Source organism: Dasypus novemcinctus, chromosome 30 (genome assembly GCF_030445035.2).
Source record: "Dasypus novemcinctus isolate mDasNov1 chromosome 30, mDasNov1.1.hap2, whole genome shotgun sequence".
NCBI lineage: Eukaryota > Metazoa > Chordata > Mammalia > Cingulata > Dasypodidae > Dasypus > Dasypus novemcinctus.
In genome coordinates, this window is record NC_080702.1 from 21,153,129 (window position 1) to 21,173,106 (window position 19,978).

Sequence of the window (19,978 nt, forward strand, 5' to 3'; positions counted from 1 at the left end):
GAAGGCAGCAGCCCCAGCAGACAACTTGGCTGACAGATAACCTGACCAGGAGACAACAGGGCAGTGAGAACCCACCAAGACCTTGACCTTGACCTTAAAATCCCAGAATTGAGAGAGGATCTGGATATTCCAAAGAGACCACACGATTGGCTCCCACCATTTTTGGGTTACTCAATAACATCTGGGGTCCCTCCCCTTAGCATGAGCAAGGGGAGGAATAATTAATAGCTGGAAAGGTGATCACACAAGACAAAACCCACTCTCTCTGTCTAGAAGATCCCACAACAAAGCTTGATGCATATTTCCATCCTTCTCTTGCATTTCTCAGCAAGCTCTGTTCTTTTCCCCTATTTCCCAATAAATTCCTTTTACTAACAAAAAAAAGTAGGCTTTTTGAATATATAAAAAAATCAATAAACATTTAGATATACTGAAGAAGAAAAAAGGAAGGGGATACTAATAATGAAAACCAGAAATGAAAAGGGGAACAGTACTACCAACCCCAATTAAATTTAAAAAAGGACTATAAGTGGATAGTATAAATAGCTGTATGTCAATAAATTAGAGGAAACAGATAAAATGGAAAATTATTAGAAACATCCAAACTACACACATTGACTTAAGAAGAAATAGAAGATCTCAACAAACCAGTTATTGGTAAAGTGACTTAAACACTAAATCTCCTAACCAAGAGAAGCCCAGGATTAGATGGCTTCACAGGGGAATTCTACCAAACATTCTGAGAAGACTTCATTCCCATTTCTGCACAAATTTAATCAAAAAATTGAAGAAAGAACACTCCTTAACTCATTCTATGATGCGAATCTCACCCTCATACTGAAGACAGATAAAGATATCACAAGAAAAGAAAACTAAAGAAGAATATGTCTTATGAATATAGACGTAAGACTGCTCAAGAATATACTAGCAAACTGAATCCAACAGCATATTAAAAAGGATTATACACCGTGGTCAAGTAGGATTTATGCCTAATATGCAAAGTTGGTTTAACATATGTGTGGGAGGAAGGGCACCCGGCTTGCCACAGTAGCAAAAGGTGCGGCAAGAAGTGATACCGCCTCTGCCCACTGGGCCTAGATAAGGTGACCACGCCTGACTAGGCCTTTGCTGCTAACGGCTGGCCGGCGCTGCCCTCCCCCTTTTTATCTCCTGCCTAGCCCAACATCCGGCCAGCTCTCACTTCCCCTTTCCCCTCCCCTATTCCAAACCTCTCAGCCAGCCCTCTGCCTAGCAACCGCTTACAATCACCTATCAGGAAGCAGTACTCACCTGCACCTATCAAATCCCTCCACGCAGTCCCTAACCCTATAAAGCTGTGTCCCCTTCCGCAATAAACCAGACTTGCGCACAGACCTGGTCTCCGCAGCTTTCTTCCTCCCCTTGCCATGCGTCCTCCACACCTGAGAGCCCCTCTGAGGCTGTCTGCCGCAGCCTCAGACGCCACTGCGGTCTAGCCTGACCCCTCCAGACCCCCCCCCCCCGTCAGGGTCGGGGTTAAACAAACCCCAGCCGCAACTGGCGCCCAACGTGGTAGCAGTTCAAGTCCGGTCCGGCGTGACCGCTGCCTCACCCCCGTGGGATCTCGCTCCCACCCCTTTGCCGCGCTCTCAAGGTAAGGACCCCCGTTATCGGCCCCCGGCAGAAAAATGGGCGGGCGTCTATCTTCCCGCCAAGCGCCGCAAGTCAGAGCGCTTGCTGGCCTACTAGCCTGCCACCAATGTAAAGTTTCGGGCAGGCAACTCCAGGCTTACTGGGATCTACTGGTCCCCTTCAACCCCTAGCTTTCCACTGCCAATCTCTCGGACCCTGATACCTATCTGAAATTGGCCCCGCCTATCAACAAGGCCAGCCACAAGCCCGAAAATCCACACAAGATTATAAGGCAATCAACTCTGTTCCAGCAAACGCCCACCCCTTTTCACAACTCCTCAAGCTCCCTACTATCTACATGACAATGTAGCTCTGGGCTAGTAAAGGCTAATAATAGTTAATCCACTGGTATGAGAGAAAAACATGGCAACATTGGTGTTCTGTTTTATTTCCATGCTAATTCTAATTGGACTTCTTTAACCAAGATATTAAAATTAGTACAAAATTTTTATCAAGGTTTAAAAAGGAATTTTCAGTTTTAAATCAATAGTTTACTCCTGAACTTCAAGTCTCACTATAGTCTTACAGTAATTATCCAAAAATGTGTGCTAATGGTCTGCCTAACTGCTGCTCGGGTTATTTTAGCTGATTGCTGATAACTGATAGGAATGTTTCCGAGCACAGGCTTTCGTGTTGCAGGCAGCATGGATTCCAGAGAAAATCTTGAAAGGTACAATCTAAAATGTGCTATATAACAGAGGATTTAAAAGCAGCTATACCAAGAAAGTAAGAATTATGAGTTAATTGTAAACTGTATGTTTCTGTTACTATGTTGTGATTGTTCTGTGTTTGTCTATCTGTTCGTTCAATGTCAGTGTATATTTTGATACCTCCGGATGGTAAATATAAATTAATAAAAATTTATAAAAGAGCTCTATACACATGGCCAAAAATTAAATAAGCGCTTATATTAATACTTAAGTTTATTATATCAATACATGAGCTTAAATGTTAATAAGATATCTACAATAATAGAAATTGTAAGTATTGATTGACAAGATTAACTGTACGTCTTCATAAAAGGTTGTTCTTGCCCAGATTAAAATGAATAACTTATTTTTCTTCACAGGATAATATAAAGAATATAAAGCTTAAATGAATATTAAAAAAGGTTAAAAGTTTGTGAAAATGCTAACTGAAATGTAATAAGTTTTGCAAAAAGGCGTATTTTGTCCTAAAGTAGGATGGCTAATTTTTCATGAACTCTTGAAACTTAATTTGCAGATGGCAAGCTGTAAAAGGTATTGTGATAACTTTAAGTAAGGGAATGTGTTCTATAAACATAAAATTTGTCTTCAATAGTCTATATGGTTATAAATAAAAGGTTTAATAAAGCATTGTTTACATTAAAGTATTAAATGGCTAATTCCAAAAGGTCATTCTAAATATATATAAAACTGAATTGATGATGATAATAATAAAAGGTAATTTTATAACAGAAAAGATTGGCAGCAACCAGCCTCCCCTGTCAACTTACTTCTAGGAAACTGTTTCTAATATTGCATGCTACTAAGTATTTAAAGAAAAGTTCATTATTTTAACAAGCTTGTTTAATGTTCACAGTATTGTTATAAGAGGTTTGCTTGATAACTTTGATGTAGGCTATATGGAATGTGTTTTTATTATTAAAGAAACAGAAAATAATTTTGTCCTGAAATAAAATAATTGACTATTGGAAAAAGTAGAGTATAGGACCTGAGTCCTAAACCTGAGTGAATGCTAAAACTGCAGAAGATTAATGGACAAAGAATTTTTACAGTTAAAGTTAAATGAAATTTAATGGGTCTATCTATAAAATTTTACAGGCTTTGGTGTCGGGTAGTATGCTGATGCAAAGTTGAAAATTTTTGTTCTTTCTCAAGGCCTCTCACCATTAATCTGTTTTAGTAAAAGTTCTTATCCTCAGTCGGTATACAAAGAAAGTCTGTCTTATGTTTCTTGTGCTTATCGTTTCCTCGGTGTTCCAAGAAAGAAAGCTTTATCTCTTAAAGGAACATAACGTTCAAAACTGCTTTCTCAAGACCTAATCCTGAACAGTGGCCTTTTGTTCCAAACTAATTGTAGGAGATTTGTTCTTTTACCTTGAAAGAAAAATTAAAGTAATAATTAAGTTCATTTAATATGTTATAAGCTAAATAAAGGTGTTTTACAGTGTTATAAAATTAACAACTTTTTCTTCCCTTAAACCCTCTATTAATTAAAGTCGTATGGATAAAAGGTTTCTATGAATGCTTAAAAGTGTATAAAGTTACCAATATTTCAGCATAATATTAAAGAAAAGTACAATATGGTTAATTATAGTTTTAATTATTATAAAAGAATGTATGTCACAAAAACAACCTCTTATCATAGATTAAAGTAACAACACTAGTATGCAGCAATCCCAAACACTGCTAGTTTGTTGCAAAAAGTTAAAGTCCAGTTACATGGCTATCACTTTGTTTTAAAACTTCCTAAGACTTTCTTTAATGTCTTCTTAGACAAATCAAGCCAGCTGCATTCCTTTATCTGTAAGAACCCAACAATAAACTTTTGCAGTGCTTTTCAAAGCTATGTGCATAGCCCAACCATCTTGTACGGTATTTACTGATAGTAATAGTAATGGAAAAGCAGCATACGTTACTTTTCAAAAAGAACAGGTTTGGCCAACTCCTTATTCATCTGCTCAATGCACAGAGCTTTGAGCCATCATTAAAGTTTTACAAATGTTTTAAGAGCCCTTAAATATTGTCTCTGATTCTGAATATGTACGCCTTACTGACAAGCACACCACTGCCCTTTTCTCCGAAAACCCCCGTGCTCAAATTCTTCTAGAAATCTTCCACGGGACCTTTGACTGCCATTACCCCCCCCCACACAAGTTGCTCCAGGGCCTCACAAGGCCCCCCCTCTCCCCACTATACCACCCTTTCCCTGGCTCCAAGCCTCTCTCCAAGTCCACTACTGTCTTCACGGCCGCCTCTAAGACCAAGTTTGCTTATATTGCCTACTCTCCCAGCCGTGACTTGCCAACCGTTTACTGCCAAACCCATCCCGGATCGGTTCAGGTGGGCGAGCTACTAGCCATCTTCACTGCCTTCCAACACCACGGCAATGAGCCCATCAACATCTTCACTGATAGTCAGTATGCCCTGCAAGTTTCTTCAGTTATTGCCCATGCTGTTTTCTTTCCGCGTGACACGCCCATTGATCAGGCACTCTGTGCCTTGCAGCAAGAGCTCGAGCTCCGCACACAGCCATGGTACATTTCTCATATTCGCAGCCATTCAGGGCTGCCCGGGCCTCTAGCCGCGGGTAACTCTGCTGCCGACCAAGCCGTCTCCACCCATACAATAGCCACTGTCGGAGACTTGGTCAATCAAGCCAAACTTCTCCATTCTAAGTTCCACTTTTCAGTGGCCTCACTTCAACGTCTTTTGCCGGGCCTCCCCAAGGAAACGTGCAAGCATTTGGTGCGCGCCTGTAAAACATGCGCCCCCTTCTTGCCGCTTGGACCGTTGCAGCCACAAGGGGTCAACCCCCGCGGCCTCAAGCCAAACTCCCGATGGCAAATAGACGTCACCCATGTGCCGTCATTTGGGCGCCTCAAGTATGTCCATGTCACAGTCAACACCTTTTCTCACCTTTGCTACGCTGTCCCCTTACCGGGGGAAACAGCCAAGCATTGCATTAAAGCATTGCGGCAAGCCATCTTATTCATGGGAGTCCCATGGGATTTAAAAACCAATAATGGGCCTGAGTATCGCAGCTCCTCATTCGCTGCATTTCTCCAGCTCTACAACATTACTCACCACTTCGGCATTCCATACAACCCCCAAGGGCAGGCTATAGTAGAACGCATCCACCGCCAGCTCAAAGTGCAAATTCAATAAGAGAAGGATCTACGCCCACATAGTCAACCAGGCGACATCACTGCCTGCCTCATTCACATAAACCTCCTCTCCTTTGATAAAAACGGTTTTTCCCCCCTCCATAAGCATTGGGGCCCCTCCTATGCACCAACAGTTGCCCCGATGGTGTTTTGGAAGGACCCAGAAACAAACAATTGGCAGGGACCCAGTCCCCTTCTCACCCAAGGCAGAGGGTTTGCTTGTGTCTTTCCAGAAAATGCCTCCCAGCCGCTCTGGATCCCCGAAAAAAATGTCAAACCCACCACCGGCCAGCAGCAGGTTCCAACGACGGATGATGAGAGCACTCGCCCATCGGATGGAGAGGCCAAATGTGGCCGCGGATCCAGCTCATGACACCCTCCTCCTTGGACAGCTAGTACAGCTTGCTGTCCGCGCCTTACCTTCAAACAAAAAACCTAAAAATCTACACTCTCTCCTGCTTTTCATGTTAGCTCTGCTCCCCTCCACTACGGACCAGGCTAGTATAAGCCATCAGCCCTTTAACTGGACACTCTCTCTTTGGCAGCAGGAAAAGCTCCTCGCTAATAACATTACTGTGGGTGCTCCCTCCTTCACAGTGCACATATGTAATCTCGCCAACCTTCCTTTCGCCAGTGGTGGTTCCCTTCAAGACATTACACACAATACTCACCGGTGTTGGTATAGCTCACTTACAGGCCTTAATGGCCCCTATAATCATGAAGTCTCAGGCTTCTATATTTGTCCTTCCAAGGCCAGAGACTGCCATGACCCAGCGCACTATTACTGCCCCTCCTGGGGGTGCGAAACCATGGCCCACGGGTGGTCGGGAGCTCCCAATAGGGACCCCTACCTTTCCCTTTCTTTTAAGATAAAAGTCACAGGAGCAGCATTAAGCCCTACTGGGGCAGCATCACGCTCACTGTCAAAAACCCTGAAAATGCAGGCTGGCTACAGGGCTGCACCTGGGGAGCCCGACTTTACATGAGCAGCTATGATTATGGTGCCTTTTTCATTATAAAGAAAAATTCAATCCGCACACAATCCGCCGCCGTGGGCCCAAATCAAGTTCTCAATCCTCCCCACACACAGCCTCCCCCTCCTCCCTCTGTTTCTCCTTCTCCTCCCGCTACCACCCTAAATCCTTCCATCGCTATGTATCCTCCCCACCGCCAAACCCTGCCACCCCCCAACCCTCTTGTAGCCCTCCTCAATGCATCATTTATCTCCTTAAACTTATCCCAGCCCAACCTTACACAACGTTGCTGGCTCTGCTTCTCCACCGCGGCTCCTTTCTATGAAGCCATAGCTACCAACGGTGCCTATCACGCCTCCCCAGACTCCACTGGTACCTCTTGCAATTGGAACCAAACAAAAAGAGGACTCACCCTCCGATCAGTTTCCCAGACTGGACTCTGTATAATAAGAATCGGCGGCAAAGTTCTCCCCTCCATGCAGTCCCTCTGCAACCTAACTCACACCCCTAATGCAGCCGCTAAGTTCCTAATTCCCCCTAATAATACCAAATGGCTATGTTCTTCCTCCGGCCTCACTCCATGTCTCAATGTTCAAACCCTTAACTCCACCAGCGACACCTGTGTGCTCATACTCATTGCCCCCCGCGTTCTCTTTTATACTGATAACCAATTCTTTGACTCCTGGCAGCACTTCAGCTCCCCGCAGCACGAGCAGAAACGGGAAGTCTTCACCGCCATCACAATTGCCACCCTTCTAGGTCTTGCCAGCGCAGCCACTGGAGCTGCAGCTCTCAGCCTCCAAGATAATTCCTTTTCAACCCTTAGGCAAGCTGTCGATGCAGACATCGCCTGCCTTGAGACTTCCATGGCCTACCTTGAAACATCTCTCAACTCCCTGTCCGAGGTCGTTCTCCAAAATCACAGGGGCCTAGACCTCCTCCTCCTAAAAGAGGGGGGCTCTGCGGAGCGTTAGGAGAAAAATGCTGCTTCTATGCTAACCACTCTGGCCTCATTCGAGATAACCTCGCACAAGTTAGGGAGGGCCTCCGCAAGAGAAAGCAGGAATATGAAGCCGGATGGTCTTTCTCTTGGGGGCTGCCCAATAGAATCCTTTCTTACTTTCTCCCCTTCCTAGGCCCGCTCCTCACCCTTGTCCTCCTATTAGCCCTAGGACCCTGGATCATCAGGCGAATTGTCCGGCCTGTCAAAAATCAAGTTAACTCTGTCCTTAGTAAGCCCATCCAGGTCTGGTACCAGCGAATCCGCACCACCGATGAAGACGCACCAGGAGTCTCCATTAATTGCCGTCCTCCCCAAATGGCCAGCCACCTCTCAACGCACCCGATCCCCAGCTCCCCTGCCCCTACCCTTTCTCACCGCCCATCCTAACCCCTTACCCTTTCCCCTCCCCTGCCCTGTTTATCTAAGGCCGCCAACATTCCATCGAGGCGCCGGAGTGGTTAGCCAATGATGGGCAACGGGATCGGCCCGCCAATCAACCTAAGGCAGAGACACAGCCTTTTGCTGCCGCGCTTCCCCATGACGGGTAAGACTGGCCACCTGTGTGGCACGGGCATTGCCTGGCTGGGCGCAATCCCGACCTAAGACAGGCACAGTCCCCCTCCCTCCTCAAATCAAGCTTTTCGGAGGAGCTTAATAAAAACAAAGGGGGAGATGTGGGAGGAAGGGCGCCCGGCTTGCCACAGTAGCAAACGGTGCGGCAAGAAGTGATACCGCCTCTGCCCACTGGGCCTAGATAAGGTGACCACGCCTGACTAGGCCTTTGTTGCTAATGGCTGGCTGGCGCTGCCCTCCCCCTTTTTATCTCCTGCCTAGCCCAACATCCGGCCAGCTCTCACTTCCCCTTTCCCCTCCCCTATTCCAAACCTCTCAGCCAGCCCTCTGCCTAGCAACCGCTTACAATCACCTATCAGGAAGCAGTACTCGCCCGCACCTATCAAATCCCTCCACGCAGTCCCTAACCCTATAAAGCTGTGTCCCCTTCCGCAATAAACCAGACTTGCGCACAGACCTGGTCTCCGCGGCTTTCTTCCTCCCCTTGCCGTGTGTCCTCCACACCTGAGAGCCCCTCTGAGGCTGTCTGCCGCAGCCTCAGACGCCGCTGTGGTCTATCCTGATGCCTCCAGACCCCCCCGTCAGCGTCGGGGTTAAACAAACCCCAGCCGCACATAGGAAAAGTAAATGATGTCATACACCACATTAAAAGAATGACGGGAAAAACACGATTGTCTCAATCAATCCAGAAAAGGCACTTGACAAAAATCCAGCATCCTTTCTTGATAAACAACATTTAGAACAATAAGAATAGTAGGATTCTTCTCCAGCATGATACATGGCATATATGAAAAGCCTATAACCAACATCCTGCTTAATGGTGAAGGACCGATAGCTTTCCCTCTAACATGAGGAATAAAACAAGGATGACCACTGTTACTGTTGTTATTTAACATTGTACCGGAAGTTCTTGCCAGAGGAATTAGGCAAGAAAAAGCAACAAAACTCATCCAAACTGGAAAGGAAGGAGTAAATCTTTCCCTATATACAGATGCTGTCATCCTATATACAGAAATTCCTGGAAATATCCACAGCAAAGCTCCAACTGCTAATAAATGAATTCAACAAAGTGGTGGGGTACAAGACCAACACTCAAAATCAGTAGTGTTTCTATACACTAGCAATGAAAAATCAGAAGAAATTAAGAAAACCCATTCCTAATAGTATCTAAAATAATTAAATATCTAGGAATTAATCTTAACAAGGAAATAAAGGACTTGTACACAGAAAATTTATAAAGGCTAAAAGAAATTAAAGAAAATCTAAATAAATGCAAGTGTATTTCCTGTTCATGGATTTGAAGACTGAATAGGTTTTGTTGCCAACACTACCCATAACAATGTATGGATTCCATGAAATCCCAATAAACTTCCTATAAATTTATTTGCAGAAATGGAAAAGCCAATCATTACATTTATATGGACGAATAAGTGTCCTAAATAGATTACATCATCTTGAAAAAGAAGAATGAATTTGGAGGACTCCCATTTCCTGATCTGACAATGTATTAAAAAGTCCCAGGAATCAAAACACCCTGGTACTGGCCTAAGGACAGGCATATACACCAAGGTAATAGAACTGAAAACTCAGAAATCAACCCTCATATTTATGTCCAACTTTTTTTTGACATGGTGGCAAAACCACTTAATTGGGAAAGAATATTCTCTTCAAAAATGAAAAAAAAAAAGGAAAAAAGGAGGAGAAGCCCTGTCTCATACCATAGACAAAAATCAACTTAAAATTAATAAAGAACTAAATATAAGAGCTACAACTATGAAACTCCTAGAAGAAAATGTAGGGTAGCATCTTTAGGATCTTTTGTTAGGCCATGTTTTTTTAGAATTGGTACCCAAAGGACAAGGAAAAAAAGAAAAAAATAGGTATATGGGACTCATTAAAATAAAAAACTTTTGGTCCTCAAAGAATTTTATCATAAAAGAATACAAGCTACATAATGGGAGACAATATTTTCAAACCACATATTTGATAAAGGATCCTATACATTATATATAAAGAAATCCTTCAACTTAACAAAAAGACAAACCAATTTAAAAATGGGGCAAATACCTGAATACACATCTCTCCAAAGAAGATATAAAAATGATCAGAAAGTATACGATGAGATGCTCAACATCATTAGCTCTCAGAAAAATTCAAATCAAAACCATGAGATACCACTTCAACATTACAATGACTGCTTTTTTAAAATAAAAATGGGAATAAGTATTGAAGAGGATGCAGAGAAATAGGAACAGACAATCATGATTGGTAGCAGTGTAAAATGGTGCAGCCACTATGGAAGACAATTTGGCAGTTCCTCATGAAGCTAAATATAGAACTACCACATGAACTGACAATCCCATTACTAGATAAATATCTGAAAGAAATGAGAACTGGGACTTGAACAGATATTTGGAAACACATGTTCTTAGAGGTATTATTCACAATTACCAAGAGACTGAAGAAGCCCAAGTTACCATCAACACCAAGCACATTGTATGTGCTATATACATAAATGGAATATAATTCAGCTAAAAAGAATGGAGTCTGGATACATGTGTTATCATGGGTTAGCCTTGAAGACCTCATATTGAATAAAATAAGTCAGACTTAAAGGCCAATATATTTTATGATCACTGTGATTTGAAACCACTAGAATAAAAAAGCTCATAGAGGCAGAATCTAGAATAGTGTTTACCAGGGGATGCAAAGGTAATAGGGAATGGGAAGTTAGGGCTTAATGTGTACAGGGTTCCTATCTGGAATGATGGAAATGTTTTGGTAATGGATAGTGAAGATGGTAGCACAATGATGTGAATGCAATTAACAGCATTGATATATGTATATGAATATGATTAAAAGGGGGAGTGTTAGACTGTATATATGGTAATGCGAAAAAATTATTAAAAAACCTAAGGAACTATCCTACACATGAACACTAAATTAAACCATGGTCTTTCATTAATAGTACAATTGGAAGTGTGCTATGATGAATTGTAACTGATGTTCCATGCCATTTCAAGGTAGTGGGTGGGGTAGTATATGAGAATCCTGCATTTATGCATGACCGTTCTGTGTACCCAATACTTCTCTAATAAAGAAAAATATGGTCAATATACAAATAAAACAATAGGAAAAAGAAGAACAAAGAAGAGGTAGGTAAAATAGAACAAATACCAAAAGAAGAGATTTAAACCCAATCATATCAATAATTCTATTAAAGATAAACTGTGTAAACAATTCAAATAAAAGGAAGAGGTTGGTTTTATTTTAAAGAGCAAATCCAATTATATTATTTCCACAAGAAACCTGCTTTAAATTTATAAGCACAGGTTATCCGGTAAAGATCTATAAACAGAAATTTTGAATCGCTGTGTTAACATTAGAAATTATAATTTGGAGTAAAGAAAATTACAAGGGATAAGGAGCAATATCCCAATATAATAAAGAGTTCAATTCACCAGGACAAAATATTGTTTAATTCAAACTACATGAAAAAATGTTGCTACTACTGACTGGAAAAACAAAAAAATCAACAATTTTATTGGGCTTTTTCAAACCCAACCTAAAAAATAATAGAAAATAAGCAGAAAGTCATTAAATATATAGAGAAGACTTGACCTATAGATTCACCAGCATAACCAAAAGATATTTATAGAACACTCTACCAAGAACTGCAGAATAAAATGTCTTTGCATGTGTGTATGAAACATTCCACAGGGGTATATTCTGAGTCAGAAGACAAATTTCAAAAATTATAAGTGACTGATATCATGCAAAATATATTATTTTAACCAACAAATTAAACAAGAAAACTATATGGACCTACTTCAGAGTGGCAGGAAGCTCAGATCATAGACAGTGTATCATTTCATTCTTGTACTTCTTGTTCTCATATACTAATAGTATGTAGCAGCAGGGTCACTTTAGAACAATTATAATGGGCAGCAGGGCAAGGATGATAATAATATTTTCATCCTCATGATCTTTTGCAACAAATGCTTACTCATATTTTTCCCTGGTACTGAAAGAAATTGGCAGCCTATTAAAGTTTTGGTTAATCTCTATATTGAAAAAATAATGGTATTATAAGAAACAGCTACCTTGATATTCTGCATCAGAGAGTGACACCTTCTCTCCACAACTGTCAAACGCAGCATGTTTACAAACTAGGAATTCTGAATAAAGTGATAGCTTCATACCTTTCTGGGCACTGGTACAGGTATGTGCTGTAAATCTTTCTCATAGCTTCTACCAGATTAGTGGTCATTACCAGTGTGCCTTTAAATTGGGAAAGGAACATACCAAGGCTTTGAACTACTTTAGTAATTAATGATCCAAAAAAATCACCTAATTACAATTAGGGCTAAAAAATTATGGTGATCAGTTGATAAGTGAAGTTTTGACCAGGATCTGTGTATGGTCACATGTATGGATTGATAGCAATGTATTTGAGAGGTGGATAATGGTTTAGTCAAATTCTCATGGACTTGAAAGGAATGCAATTAGAATGTTGATGATAAGGAGGTCCAGGAGAATTATGATGAAGAATTTCTTCAAATAGTTACAGATTGAGAGGATATTTGCATCTCATAGAAATGATATAAAATGAGGTGCAGAGGTGCCCAAAGATGTACTTACCAAATCCAATGGATGTGTCATGATGATGGGAACGAGTGTTGTTGGGGGGGGGGGGGGAAAGGGGCGGTGGGGGGGTGGGGTTGAATGGGACCTCACATATATATTTTTAATGTAATATTATTACAAAGTCAATAAAAAATAAAAATAAAAAAAAAATAAAAAAAAAAAGAAATGATATAAAAGGAACCCACTTCTGAGAATGCTCTCAATGACCAGGTTGTCAAAGTGAACATTTCTGTTGATATTAGACTCCTTCTTCTGCACAGTTCTTACCCAACAGGCCTACAAACAATGTAGCAATGGACTCAAGGACGAAGGTTATGAATGGACTCAACAACGGAGACCTATCCTCTTGAAGATTCACCTAGATACTAAGTGGCCAGCGGAATGCCCAGCTTGTCAAGAACAGAGATCATTGTAGAACCATCCAGCCCACTCCTCATAGAACCAAACAACCATTTCTGGTGGGTTGATTACATAGAAGCACTATTGGTTTGCTCTCAAATAGATCCTTACTCTCGATATGGATTTACATCCCTTAACTGCAATGTTTTTTATTAGTATCCCTATCGATGGAGATTACTGAATGCCTTATTTGTATTATGGGATCTTACACAACATTCTTACTGGAGAACTCATTTTACAGCAGAATATATGAGCAAAAGGCTGACACATAGACCATCAGGTGACTTGATGAAATAGTGAATTAACCTAATGATGACTGAGTCAGGACCACAGCTGGAAAACAACAGATATATATACATCAGTATAGCCCTCTCTGGAAAGGATATTTCTCTCTTTCCATTTAGATCCTGAGTTCATCCCTAGTGTTTAACCTCCGTTTTAATCATGGTATGTATCTACTAAATGCTTAATGTATTTATATCTGAATTGGTACATGAATAATTTAAAGGAGTATTTATTAAAGTATCTTTAAATTTTCTCATGAGGAAACATAACATTCTCGACCAAATAAAGATACATGTACTATTTTAATTATAAAAATATGTAGAAGACAAAGTATTAATTTAATAAGTAGTGAGCTAATACATCATGGGGCAGATAGCACAGAAAGTGTATGGAATAAAAGAAATATAAGATAAAGTTTCTGATTTTGAGTATTTTACATTCTATTAAAGAACTGACAAATAAATACAATATAGATGAATGATGTCTTCTGAAAGGACAATATGAATAAGGATTCATTTTTGTAATTCCTAGGAGACTTGAGAACGACTTCACAAAGCAGTTATCTTAGTTGTATCTTGATATATGCCTAAGCGAGCAACAGAAAGAGAATGAGAAGTGGCCTTGTGAACAAATTACATGAAGATCATTTACATAAAGAGAAATTGTGCAAAAAACATGGTGTAGTTAGGAACAAGTGAGTTTAGTTAAGTGTGTTTGGATAGAGAGAAACACAGGCTAAGACTGGAAAGACTGGATGGGGCCAGATAGTAGAAGCTTCTGTAAGCCATGCTAAGTAATTTGAGACTTTGCCTGAAGGAAAAATTGGAGGATTTCCAACTGGAAAATCACTTTCCTGCCTGTGTAATGCATATATTACAGTAGGGAGAAACTGGATCAAGAGAGGTAGACAAGATGGAGAAAAGGAGATTAAGTCAAAGCAGCATTTAGGAGAAATAATTGCACATCTCCTAAGATACGCAAAGAAGGAAAAATTAAGGCAAAAAGAACTATGATATTTCTTGATTAAATCCTTGCATCATGTTCTAAATGAAATTTTTATATTCTGTAGTTATTCATTTCAGATTTGATCCTTGTAAGGCAGTTATGACGTTTGTATTGGTATTATTCATCAACTATTAATTCTGAAATATTTTGAACAAGTCCTTGAAATCATTAATGTGTAGGTGAATTCTTTTGTGCTAGTACAGATACTCTGAGGAAAGGAAAAATTTAAAATCCATTGTTTTTAGGTAAAAAGGAAAATGGTAGCTATTTCTGCATAATGGATTTCCTCAGTGGATTTCCATGATCCCCATTCCTGGTGTTCAGGACCATGTAATCCCCTACCCTTGAGTGTAGGTGGAATCTGGGCCTTGCTTTCAGCCAACAGAACATGTCAACAGTGCTGGGATGTCATTCTTTTGATTATATTACATTAGATGACTGTCTCGATAGGTATCATGCTCCAGAAATACTTTTTGCTAGCTTAAGTAGTGGCCATGTTTGAAAAGACCACATGGCCAGGAACTGCATTGGACTCTAGGAACAGAGACAAGCAATTGCACTGCATTACATTACATTAAACAGTGATAGTCAGCAAGCAGCTGGGGCCCCCAAACCTACAAATTCAATGGAATTAATTCTGCCCAAGATTAATAGAGCTTGGAAGCAGATTCTTCCCCAGAAGAGCCCTGAACTGAGAAGAAACTCTAGTTAACACCTTGATTGTAAGCCCATAAGCAGAGGAATCAGCTAACCAGTTCCTGAACTACTAATTCACAAAAACTATGAGGTAATACTCTGCACCAAATAAAGCCAGTAAGTTTATGGTGGCTTTTAATGCAGCAATAGAAAACTAATACATCCCTAAATTTAAAAACACAAAATACCCTGTAGATCAATGAAATCTGAGATGCTTCATTCTTTATCCTATTCAACTGATTTGAATTGAATGCATTAAACAATTACTTGGATGAAGAAGAAATCAGAGAAGGGAAGGGAGAAGTGCTCAACAGAGAAAAGATGACAAGGTAAGAGGAAGGCAGGAGCACAGGGTTAAAAAGCACAGAGAAGGATGATTTAAGTAGGCAGAATATTGGCAACTATTCATATTCCAAAACTATAGTCTTATTAACTTGGCACCATTTTAACATTTTTAAAAATCCCTCCTTTTTCTCAGTACTGTGTTCTCAAAGCTGTACCTGTCAAATGAGAACTTCACTAGCTTGGGGGCTTCTTCATTCTCCTGGATACACCAGACCTAGATTGGTTCATGGAGATACACTAACAATAAAAATCCCTCCTCATCCAGAAATCCTGGAAGGGGAAAGGGGAAAAGGAGTGGGTAAGGTCAAAGAGAGAGGGTCTCCTCCCCGAGGCACCAGGCAGCTACCTACACCAGTGGTTGCTGCATGGGAGAGGAAACACCACTCGGCCAGTGCCTGGGGTCTCTCCCCACCTTGAGACCCTGTGACATCCCTTTAGGCAGTGCAGAGATAGTGGGAATTGGAGAAGTGGGGAAAAAGAAGGGCCTTTGTATAGGAAACAACCAGTTCTGTTACTGGGTTCTCTCCTGGTGCCTGGGCTCCCACTGCCCTCTGGTGGACAAGTATCAAAACTACAAGGCCTACTCACTAGGGTGTAAGCAGTTTTCCAGGTCCCTAGGTTGAGAAAGGGGTGAATGGTTTCTCTGCACCCTACTTAATAAGGAAAAGGGGCTACTGATAATGGCTGGCATCTGTTAACTCAGCATTCAAGGTAATAAAACCCAATTCATACAGAAAAAAAAAAAAAAAAAAAGAGAGAGGGTCTCCCTTGGAGTGAAAGGTGACTTAGAGCTTACTCAAATTCTGTCGGGCACTTTGTGACAACTCGAATATTTCACACATATGATTTCCCCTTTAATTTGGACTAGTATTAATATGGACTGGTATTCTACTAGAAACTTATTGTGATTCTAGCAATGGAAGAAATTAGATCACTGATGTGAAGACAGTGGCCACTTGAGGTGCTGAAGGCAGGGAGAGGGACAAAGAAGTGTAATACGGGGGCATTTTCAGGACTTGGAATTGTCCTGAATGAAACTGCAGTGACAGATACTGGTCATTACATATATGGTCATAACCTACAGAATGGAGTGGGAAAGAGTGTAATATACAATGTAAACTATAATCCATTCTTGGTGGCAATGTTCCAAAATGTGTTCATCAATTGCAATGAATGTACCACTCTAATGAAAGTTGTTGTTAAAGTGGGGAAGGGTGGGAGGTATGGGGAGTAGGGCATATGGGAATCCTTTATATTTTTTTATGTAACATTTTTTATAATCTAATTTTTAATAGATTAAAAATTTTTTAAAATATAAGATAAATATTTCTTAAACAATGCCTATATTTTTCTCACTGCCTTATACAATTCCTTAAGTAACTACTGGCCAACCTAAATGATCTTCAGTTGGAACAATTTTTTTCCCTATTCTTTATACTCATAAGTATTTCTGGGTTCTCAGGACATGAAATTTTTTAAATTGGTGGACAGAGATTTGGAAAAACAAGAGGAGAAACAAATTTTACATTAAAAAGCTTATTTTTCTCTACATGTAGGCAGCACTTAGAACACAAATGTTCCATAAGTTTTATAATTTCATTTTCATTATGAAAAAGGCTGACAATCTTTTTGAATGCAGGTTTTTTAGGAGATAAAGGAAATACTGAGAATTGTAGAGTGTAAATTGTAGAGTATAAGGTTTACTTATAAGCAAATACTTTTAAATTTTCTAGTCCTGATATTTTTGTATTTTGTCTGAAGAGAAGGAATAGGAGAGAGAAACTCTGAAGTATAGGTACTTGGATGTGAACCTTCATATTATATGTCTTCTCCATTATGAAGGCATCTTTTTTAAAGTGCAGAGAGCTGCATAGCTTAGAAGCCAGCAGGGTATGTATACTCTGAAATTATTTGGCTTCAGAGATAAAGTATATACTTTCATGACCACAGATGCACACATGAAGTTCCAGGAAGTATGAACAGGCTGAGATAATAAGCAAATTTTTTCTAAAAATTTAAAAAGGCCTGTCAAAGCAGACATGGTTATAGAAGTTATTCTGCCAACTTTAACTCCTTTCTGCCAAACATTAAATTCATTGCTCGAGGTTGAAGGTAAAACATATTGAGAAAGGAGTTCCAGATAATACAAGAAAAACATCTCTTATTTCCTTCTTTCTACTTGCTTTGGCATAAATTTCTTGCACTTCTTCTAACTCCTCCAGGTGTGCTATGATGTCTTTGATTTTAGCTCTTTCTTCTTTTTTAATGTAGGCATTAATGGCTATGAATTTCCCTCTCAACACTCCTCTTGCGGATTCCCATATGTTTTGATACATTGAGTTGTCATTTTCATTTTCTCAAGGTTGTTACTGATTTCTTCTGCAGTTTCCTCCTTGACTCACTGATTGTCTAAGAATGTGTTGTTTAAGGGCCATATCTTTGTGCCTAATCTCATTTTGTCCTCTTTACTGATTTCTGGCTTCATTCCATTGTGTTCAGAAACATGAGTAGTGAAAACAAAAAGCAAGAAACAAAATAGAGAGGAAAAACTAGAATGAATTAAAGGTCAGTAAGAGGAAAGAATTTAAAAAAAATAGGTGAGAGAAAATGAAAAAATGAAGATAAAACAAGAAGGGGTGGAATGGAAGAAAAGCAACAGACGTCAGAAGACAGAAAAAATGAAGGAAAGAAGATAAAGTAGGTTGAAAAAATAAGGAAAAAAAGAAACAAAGAAAGGAAAAAGAAGAAACAAGATAGAAAACAAGAAGGAAGAATCAATCCAGGAAAAACAGGCTTCCCTCTTAGGCCCCTAGGGTCTGCTGGTGCTTATCAATTAATCACCCTGTAGCTTGCCCTGCTCAGGTGGCATATCCAGTTTTACTGAATACAATGAAAGGGAAAGTGGGGAAAACTCAGAAAACAAAAACAAAAACAAAAACCAACCTATAAAACACAAGACTAGAAACTCAGTCTACAAGTTCCCTATCATAAAAGGCTAGCTATATGCCTTACTGCTCCCCAGATCACTTCTCTTAGGAGGTACAGGCACTGAAACCAGGGACATTCTGCACACAAGGTAGGAATTCCCCCATTACACCAGCCACAGCAGTTTTACAGACTAAATAGGTTTTTGAATACTTATTTGGCTCTTCCTGCCCTTTTTCCCCTTAGGTAAGTTGGATTTCTAACACTTTTAGGGTACTTAGATGCTTGTCTCTCTGATCAAGTTCCTTTCTCCCTGGATGGCTGGGTGTGACAGCCTGCTAAGCAGTTACCTCCCCTTCCCTCACCCCAGTGCAACCTCAGTGCTGGCTTTTACCATCCTGAGATTCAAAGGGGGATTAGGTGTTCAAACCCATGGAAAGGAAAGCACTCTCCACCTCTCGCTAGAATCCTCTTCCTGGGAAATGCTCCCTCTCACTAAATTGGCTGGTGAGAGTCAGGGGATCTACAGAGTGTGGGGCTTTCCTGCCCTCAGTTCCCAGCCACATGAGGCAAGGGACACATGCTTTGCCCTTGGGCTCTTTGACTCTTTATCCAGCTCCCCCCTGAACCACGCCTGCAGGCTACTGCTCTGTGGATGCCCAAAAGACCTCACTCAGGTTGGATTTTGCCCCATCTCTGTTGGTTTTTGCAGAAGAGCCGAGCAGTGCCTATCTATATTGAGGCCATTTTCCCAGAACCACCATAAGCCCCAAGTAAATTTGATAATTGGTTTTTCCACTTCCTCAAAAAAAGGCGGTTGGGATTTTTATAAGGATTGCATTGAATCTGTAAATCACTTTGGTTAGACTTGACAGATTAATGTTATTTAGACTTCCAATCCATGAATGTCCTTCCATATACGGAAGTCTTCTTCAGTTTCTTTTAGCAATGCTTTGTAGTTTTCTCAATAGAGATCCTTTATGCCCTCAGTGTTTATTCCTAGATATTTGATTATTTTAGTTGGTATTATAAATGGATTTTTTTCTCATTTCTCCCTCAGATTGCACATTAGTCATGTATAGAAACACTATTGATTTTTGTGTACTAATCTTATATCTCACCATTTTCTGGAACTTGTCCATTAGGTCTAGTAGTTTTCCTATGGAATTTTCAGTAAATGCTAGATATTGGATCTTATCATCAGGGAATACTAAAAGTTTTACTTCTTCCTTTCCATTTTCCTTGGGTGCCTTTTATTTCTTTACCTAGCCTAATTGCTCTAGCTAGACCCTCTCTCCCAATATCAAATAACAATGGTGATAGAGGATATTCTTGTCTTGTTCCTAATCTCAATGGGAAAGTTTCAGTCTTTCATCTTTGAGTACAATGTTAATGTTAGTTTTCCATATATACACTTTACCATTTTGAGAAAGCTTCCCTCTAGTCCTAGATTTTTTAATGTTTATCAAGAAAGGGTGCTGTGTTTTGTCAAATGCCTATTCTTCACCAACTGAGAGGATGTGATTAATCTTCTTTAATTTATCAATGTTGTTTATTACACAAATTGATATTCTTGTATATCTG

The 19,978-nt window shown here is 40.2% G+C and overlaps 2 long non-coding RNA genes across 2 annotated transcripts in view; one reads left to right on the top strand and one right to left on the bottom strand.

Annotated features, from left to right (window-relative positions):
* LOC139437870 (uncharacterized) overlaps positions 1-19,978 on the bottom strand; it is a 121,465-nt gene that overhangs the window by 69,413 nt on the left and 32,074 nt on the right. The gene's annotated exons all lie outside the window — the stretch shown is intronic.
* LOC131276908 (uncharacterized) lies at positions 1,502-7,718 on the top strand. Its single transcript, XR_011647783.1, has 3 exons — positions 1,502-1,633; positions 2,296-2,341; positions 7,653-7,718. It is a non-coding gene; the product is annotated as an uncharacterized lncRNA (long non-coding RNA).